Below are 8,698 nucleotides of genomic sequence, written 5' to 3' on the forward strand. Positions count from 1 at the left end.
TGTCAGACAGAGGGAGCTCACTGATGAAAAGGAAGGAGACAGCCACATAGAGTGTCAGACAGAGGGAGCTCACTGATGAGAAGGAAAGAGAGAGCCACATACAGTGTCAGACAGAGGGAGCTCACTGATGAGAAGGAAAGAGAGAGCCACATACAGTGTCTGACAGAGGGAGCTCACTGATAGAAGGAAAGAGACAGCCACATCCAGTGTCAGACAGAGGGAGCTCCCTGATAGAAGGAAAGAGACAGCCACATACAGTGTCAGACAGAGGGAGTTCACTGATAGAAGGAAAGAGACAGCCACATACAGTGTCAGACAGAGGGAGCTCACTGATGAGAAGGAAAGAGACAGCCACATCCAGTGTCTGACAGAGGGAGCTCACTGATAGAAGGAAAGAGACAGACACATCCAGTGTCTGACAGAGGGAGCTCACTGAAGAGAAGGAAGGAGCAGACACATCCAGTGTCTGGCAGAGGGAGCTCACTGATAGAAGGAAAGAGACAGACACATCCAGTGTCTGACAGAGGGAGCTCACTGATAGAAGGAAACAGACAGACACATCCAGTGTCTGACAGAGGAAGCTCACTGATGAGAAGGAAGGAGACAGACACATCCAGTGTCTGACAGAGGGAGCTCACTGATAGAAGGAAAGAGACAGACACATCCAGTGTCTGACAGAGGGAGCTCACTGATGAGAAGGAAAGAGACAGACACATCCAGTGTCTGACAGAGAGAGCTCACTGATGAGAAGGAAAGAGACAGACACATCCAGTGTCTGACAGAGGGAGCTCACTAATGAGAAGGAAAGAGACAGCCACATCCAGTGTCTGACAGAGGGAGCTCACTGATGAGAAGAAAAAAAACAGCCACATACAGTGTCCGACAGAGGGAGCTCACTGATAGAAGGAAAGAGACAGACACATCCAGTGTCTGACAGAGGGAGCTCACTGATGAGAAGGAAAGAGACAGACACATCCAGTGTCTGACAGAGGGAGCTCACTAATGAGAAGGAAAGAGACAGCCACATCCAGTGTCTGACAGAGGGAGCTCACTGATGAGAAGAAAAAAAACAGCCACATACAGTGTCCGACAGAGGGAGCTCACTGATAGAAGGAAAGAGACAGCCACATCCAGTGTCTGACAGAGGGAGCTCACTGATGAGAAGGAAAGAAACAGCCACATACAGTGTCAGACAGAGGGAGCTCACTGATGAGAAGGAAAGAGACAGCCATATACAGTGTCAGACAGAGGGAGCTCACTGATGAAAAGGAAGGAGACAGCCACATAGAGTGTCAGACAGAGGGAGCTCACTGATGAGAAGGAAGGAGACAGCCACATAGAGTGTCAGACAGAGGGAGCTCACTGATGAGAAGGAAAGAGAGAGCCACATACAGTGTCAGACAGAGGGAGCTCACTGATGAGAAGGAAAGAGAGAGCCACATCCAGTGTCTGACAGAGGGAGCTCACTGATAGAAGGAAAGAGACAGCCACATCCAGTGTCAGACAGAGGGAGCTCCCTGATAGAAGGAAAGAGACAGCCACATACAGTGTCAGACAGAGGGAGTTCACTGATAGAAGGAAAGAGGCAGCCACATACAGTGTCAGACAGAGGGAGCTCACTGATGAGAAGAAAAAAAACAGCCACATACAGTGTCCGACAGAGGGAGCTCACTGATAGAAGGAAAGAGACAGCCACATCCAGTGTCTGACAGAGGGAGCTCACTGATGAGAAGGAAAGAAACAGCCACATACAGTGTCAGACAGAGGGAGCTCACTGATGAGAAGGAAAGAGACAGCCACATACAGTGTCAGACAGAGGGAGCTCACTGATGAAAAGGAAGGAGACAGCCACATAGAGTGTCAGACAGAGGGAGCTCACCGATGAGAAGGAAGGAGACAGCCACATAGAGTGTCAGACAGAGGGAGCTCACTGATGAGAAGGAAAGAGAGAGCCACATACAGTGTCAGACAGAGGGAGCTCACTGATGAGAAGGAAAGAGAGAGCCACATCCAGTGTCTGACAGAGGGAGCTCACTGATAGAAGGAAAGAGACAGACACATCCAGTGTCTGACAGAGGGAGCTCACTGAAGAGAAGGAAGGAGCAGACACATCCAGTGTCTGACAGAGGGAGCTCACTGATAGAAGGAAAGAGACAGACACATCCAGTGTCTGACAGAGGGAGCTCACTGATAGAAGGAAACAGACAGACACATCCAGTGTCTGACAGAGGGAGCTCACTGATGAGAAGGAAGGAGACAGACACATCCAGTGTCTGACAGAGGGAGCTCACTGATAGAAGGAAAGAGACAGACACATCCAGTGTCTGACAGAGGGAGCTCACTGATAAAAGGAAACAGACAGACACATCCAGTGTCTGACAGAGGGAGCTCACTGATGAGAAGGAAAGAGACAGACACATCCAGTGTCTGACAGAGGGAGCTCACTGATGAGAAGGAAAGAGACAGACACATCCAGTGTCTGACAGAGAGAGCTCACTGATGAGAAGGAAAGAGACAGACACATCCAGTGTCTGACAGAGGGAGCTCACTAATGAGAAGGAAAGAGACAGCCACATCCAGTGTCTGACAGAGGGAGCTCACTGATGAGAAGAAAAAAAACAGCCACATACAGTGTCCGACAGAGGGAGCTCACTGATAGAAGGAAAGAGACAGACACATCCAGTGTCTGACAGAGGGAGCTCACTGATGAGAAGGAAAGAGACAGACACATCCAGTGTCTGACAGAGGGAGCTCACTAATGAGAAGGAAAGAGACAGCCACATCCAGTGTCTGACAGAGGGAGCTCACTGATGAGAAGAAAAAAAACAGCCACATACAGTGTCCGACAGAGGGAGCTCACTGATAGAAGGAAAGAGACAGCCACATCCAGTGTCTGACAGAGGGAGCTCACTGATGAGAAGGAAAGAAACAGCCACATACAGTGTCAGACAGAGGGAGCTCACTGATGAGAAGGAAAGAGACAGCCACATACAGTGTCAGACAGAGGGAGCTCACTGATGAAAAGGAAGGAGACAGCCACATAGAGTGTCAGACAGAGGGAGCTCACTGATGAGAAGGAAGGAGACAGCCACATAGAGTGTCAGACAGAGGGAGCTCACTGATGAGAAGGAAAGAGAGAGCCACATACAGTGTCAGACAGAGGGAGCTCACTGATGAGAAGGAAAGAGACAGCCACATCCAGTGTCTGACAGAGGGAGCTCACTGATGAGAAGAAAAAAAACAGCCACATACAGTGTCCGACAGAGGGAGCTCACTGATAGAAGGAAAGAGACAGACACATCCAGTGTCTGACAGAGGGAGCTCACTGATGAGAAGGAAAGAGACAGACACATCCAGTGTCTGACAGAGGGAGCTCACTAATGAGAAGGAAAGAGACAGCCACATCCAGTGTCTGACAGAGGGAGCTCACTGATGAGAAGAAAAAAAACAGCCACATACAGTGTCCGACAGAGGGAGCTCACTGATAGAAGGAAAGAGACAGCCACATCCAGTGTCTGACAGAGGGAGCTCACTGATAGAAGGAAAGAGACAGACACATCCAGTGTCTGACAGAGGGAGCTCACTGAAGAGAAGGAAGGAGCAGACACATCCAGTGTCTGACAGAGGGAGCTCACTGATAGAAGGAAAGAGACAGACACATCCAGTGTCTGACAGAGGGAGCTCACTGATAGAAGGAAACAGACAGACACATCCAGTGTCTGACAGAGGGAGCTCACTGATGAGAAGGAAGGAGACAGACACATCCAGTGTCTGACAGAGGGAGCTCACTGATAGAAGGAAAGAGACAGACACATCCAGTGTCTGACAGAGGGAGCTCACTGATGAGAAGAAAAAAAACAGCCACATACAGTGTCCGACAGAGGGAGCTTACTGATAGAAGGAAAGAGACAGACACATCCAGTGTCTGACAAAGGGGGCTCACTGATGAGAAGGAAAGAGACAGACACATCCAGTGTCTGACAGAGGGAGCTCACTAATGAGAAGGAAAGAGACAGCCACATCCAGTGTCTGACAGAGGGAGCTCACTGATGAGAAGAAAAAAAACAGCCACATACAGTGTCCGACAGAGGGAGCTCACTGATAGAAGGAAAGAGACAGCCACATCCAGTGTCTGACAGAGGGAGCTCACTGATGAGAAGGAAAGAAACAGCCACATACAGTGTCAGACAGAGGGAGCTCACTGATGAGAAGGAAAGAGACAGCCACATACAGTGTCAGACAGAGGGAGCTCACTGATGAAAAGGAAGGAGACAGCCACATAGAGTGTCAGACAGAGGGAGCTCACTGATGAGAAGGAAGGAGACAGCCACATAGAGTGTCAGACAGAGGGAGCTCACTGATGAGAAGGAAAGAGAGAGCCACATACAGTGTCAGACAGAGGGAGCTCACTGATGAGAAGGAAAGAGACAGCCACATCCAGTGTCTGACAGAGGGAGCTCACTGATGAGAAGAAAAAAAACAGCCACATACAGTGTCCGACAAAGGGGAGCTCACTGATAGAAGGAAAGAGACAGACACATCCAGTGTCTGACAGAGGGAGCTCACTGATGAGAAGGAAAGAGACAGACACATCCAGTGTCTGACAGAGGGAGCTCACTAATGAGAAGGAAAGAGACAGCCACATCCAGTGTCTGACAGAGGGAGCTCACTGATGAGAAGAAAAAAAACAGCCACATACAGTGTCCGACAGAGGGAGCTCACTGATAGAAGGAAAGAGACAGCCACATCCAGTGTCTGACAGAGGGAGCTCACTGATGAGAAGGAAAGAAACAGCCACATACAGTGTCAGACAGAGGGAGCTCACTGATGAGAAGGAAAGAGACAGCCACATACAGTGTCAGACAGAGGGAGCTCACTGATGAAAAGGAAGGAGACAGCCACATAGAGTGTCAGACAGAGGGAGCTCACTGATGAGAAGGAAGGAGACAGCCACATAGAGTGTCAGACAGAGGGAGCTCACTGATGAGAAGGAAAGAGAGAGCCACATACAGTGTCAGACAGAGGGAGCTCACTGATGAGAAGGAAAGAGAGAGCCACATCCAGTGTCTGACAGAGGGAGCTCACTGATAGAAGGAAAGAGACAGCCACATCCAGTGTCAGACAGAGGGAGCTCCCTGATAGAAGGAAAGAGACAGCCACATACAGTGTCAGACAGAGGGAGTTCACTGATAGAAGGAAAGAGGCAGCCACATACAGTGTCAGACAGAGGGAGCTCACTGATGAGAAGGAAAGAGACAGCCACATCCAGTGTCTGACAGAGGGAGCTCACTGAAGAGAAGGAAGGAGCAGACACATCCAGTGTCTGACAGAGGGAGCTCACTGATAGAAGGAAAGAGACAGACACATCCAGTGTCTGGCAGAGGGAGCTCACTGATAGAAGGAAAGAGACAGACACATCCAGTGTCTGACAGAGGGAGCTCACTGATAGAAGGAAACAGACAGACACATCCAGTGTCTGACAGAGGAAGCTCACTGATGAGAAGGAAGGAGACAGACACATCCAGTGTCTGACAGAGGGAGCTCACTGATAGAAGGAAAGAGACAGCCACATCCAGTGTCAGACAGAGGGAGCTCCCTGATAGAAGGAAAGAGACAGCCACATACAGTGTCAGACAGAGGGAGTTCACTGATAGAAGGAAAGAGGCAGCCACATACAGTGTCAGACAGAGGGAGCTCACTGATGAGAAGGAAAGAGACAGCCACATCCAGTGTCTGACAGAGGGAGCTCACTGAAGAGAAGGAAGGAGCAGACACATCCAGTGTCTGACAGAGGGAGCTCACTGATAGAAGGAAAGAGACAGACACATCCAGTGTCTGACAGAGGGAGCTCACTGATAGAAGGAAACAGACAGACACATCCAGTGTCTGACAGAGGGAGCTCACTGATGAGAAGGAAGGAGACAGACACATCCAGTGTCTGACAGAGGGAGCTCACTGATAGAAGTAAAGAGACAGACACATCCAGTGTCTGACAGAGGGAGCTCACTGATAAAAGGAAACAGACAGACACATCCAGTGTCTGACAGAGGGAGCTCACTGATGAGAAGGAAAGAAACAGCCACATCCAGTGTCTGACCGAGGGAGCGCTGCTATGGGAAGGAAAGGGACAGACGCATCCAGTGTCAGACAGAGGGAGCGCTGCTATGGGAAGGAAAGAGACAGACACATCCAGTGTCAGGCAGAGGGAGCGCTGCTATGGGAAGGAAAGAGACAGACACATACAGTGTCAGACAGAGGGAGCGATGCTATGGGAAGGAAAGAGACAGCCACATCCAGTGTCAGGCAGAGGGAGTGCTGCTATGGGAAGGAAAGAGACAGCCACATCTAGTGTCAGACAGAGGGAGCGCTGCTATGGGAAAGAAGGAGACAGACACATCCAGTGTTAGACAGAGGGAGCGCTGGTATAGGAAGGAAGGAGACAGCCACATCCAGTTTCAGACAGAGGGAGCGTTGCTATGGAAAGGAAAGAGACAGCCACATCCAGTTTCAGACAGAGGGAGCGCTACTATGGGAAAGAAAGAGACAGACACCTACAGTGTCAGGCAGAGGGAGCGCTGCTATGGAAAGGAAAGAGACAGCCACATCCAGTTTCAGACAGAGGGAGCGCTGCTATGGGAAAGAAAGAGACAGACACATACAGTGTCAGGCAGAGGGAGCGCTGCTATGGGAAGGAAAGAGGTACAAAAGGGGGTGGTGATGGACGGAGCATCTGAACCAATCAAACACTCACACCCAGTCAAAAGATCTGGGTTTAATCCATCACCGTTCTTTAGCCCACTCTGCCACCCCAGTTCAGACATGGCTATATGCAAATCAGTCTGACCCTGTGCCTCATGGTAACAGTCCGGCCCGAACTGCCAAGCCATGTCTTCCCTGGACCGGAAGGACCGGTTTCTGGCATTCCAGGACCGGTTTCTGGCATTCCAGCCATCTTCAGCCCAGCTTGCTTGAATCCAGTGGCAAAGTGAGCAATGGACTCACGTCTGAGCATACCCTGCCACACTTTTGGCGGCCAAAAGCGGTACAAAAGGGGGTGGTGATGGACGGAGCATCTGAATAAATCAAACACTCACACCCAGTCAAAAGATCTGGGTTTAATCCATCACCATTCTTTAGCCCACTCTGCCACCCCATTTCAGACATGGCTATATGCAAATCAGTCTGACCCTGTGCCTCATGGGAACAGTCCAGCCCGAACTGCCAAACCATGTCTTCCCTGGACCGGAAACAAGCTTCCGAGGACCGGTTTCTGGCATTCCATGGGAAGGAAAGAGGCAGAGACATACAGTCAGACAGAGGGAGCACTGCTATGGGAGGGAAAGACACAGTCACATACAGTGTCAGACAGAGGGAGCGCTGCTATAGGAAGGAAGAGACAGCCACATCCAGTGTCAGGCAGAGGGAGCGCTGCTATGGGAAGGATAGAGACAGACGCATCCAGTGTCAGACAGAGGGACCGCTGCTATGGGAAGGAAAGAGACAGACACATCCAGTGTTAGACAGAGGGAGCGCTGCTATAAGAAGGAAGGAGACAACCACATCCAGTGTCAGACAGAGGGAGCGCTGCTTTGGGAAGGAAGAGACAGCCACATCCAGTGTCAGGCAGAGGGAGCGCTGCTATGGGAAGGATAGAGACAGACGCATCCAGTGTCAGACAGAGGGACCGCTGCTATGGGAAGGAAAGAGACAGCCACATCCAGTGTCAGGCAGAGGGAGCGCTGCTATGGGAAGGATAGAGACAGACGCATCCAGTGTCAGACAGAGGGAACGCTGCTATGGGAGGGAAAGAGACAGCCACATCTAGTGTTAGACAGAGGGAGCACTGCTATGGGAAAGAAAGAGACAGACACATCCAGTGTTAGACAGAGGGAGCGCTGGTATGGGAGGGAAAGAGACAGCCACATCCAGTGTCAGGCAGAGGGAGCGCTGCTATGGGAAGGAAAGAGACAGACACATCCAGTGTTAGACAGAGGGAGCGCTGGTATGGGAGGGAAAGAGACAGCCACATCCAGTGTCAGGCAGAGGGAGCGCTGCTATGGGAAGGAAAGAGACAGACACATCCAGTGTCAGGCAGAGGGAGCGCTAATATGGGAAGGAAAGAGACAGCCACATCCAGTGTCAGGGAGAGGTAGCGCTGCTATGGGAAGGAAAGAGACAGACACATCCAGTGTCAGACAGAGGGAGCACTGCTATGGGAAAGAAAGAGACAGCCACACCCACTGTCAGACAGGGGAGCGCTGCTATGGGAAAGAAAGAGACCACCAACTCCGGTGCCAGACAGAAGGAACTCTGTGATGAGATGGAAAAAGACCTTCACTTCCAGTGTCAAGCAGTGGGAGCTCACTGATGAAAAGGAAAGAGACAGCCACATCCGATGTCAGACAGAGGGAGCTCACTGATGAGAAGGAGAGAGACTGCCCATCCAGTGTCAGTCAAAGGGAGCTCTGAGGTGAGGAGGGAGACAGCCACATCGAGTGTCAGACATCGGAAGCTCACTGATGAGAAGGAAAGAGACCACCGCATCCAGTGTCAGACAGAGTACGCTCACTGGTGAGAAGGAAAGAGACAGCCACATCGAGTGTCAGACGGAGGGAGGTCACTGATGAGAAGGACAGAGACAGCCCATCCAGTGTCAGACAGAGGGAGCTCTGAGGTGAGGAGGGAGACAGCCACATCA

The sequence above is a fragment of the Lissotriton vulgaris genome, chromosome 7, assembly GCF_964263255.1.
Source record: "Lissotriton vulgaris chromosome 7, aLisVul1.2, whole genome shotgun sequence".
In the NCBI taxonomy this organism is placed as follows: domain Eukaryota; kingdom Metazoa; phylum Chordata; class Amphibia; order Caudata; family Salamandridae; genus Lissotriton; species Lissotriton vulgaris.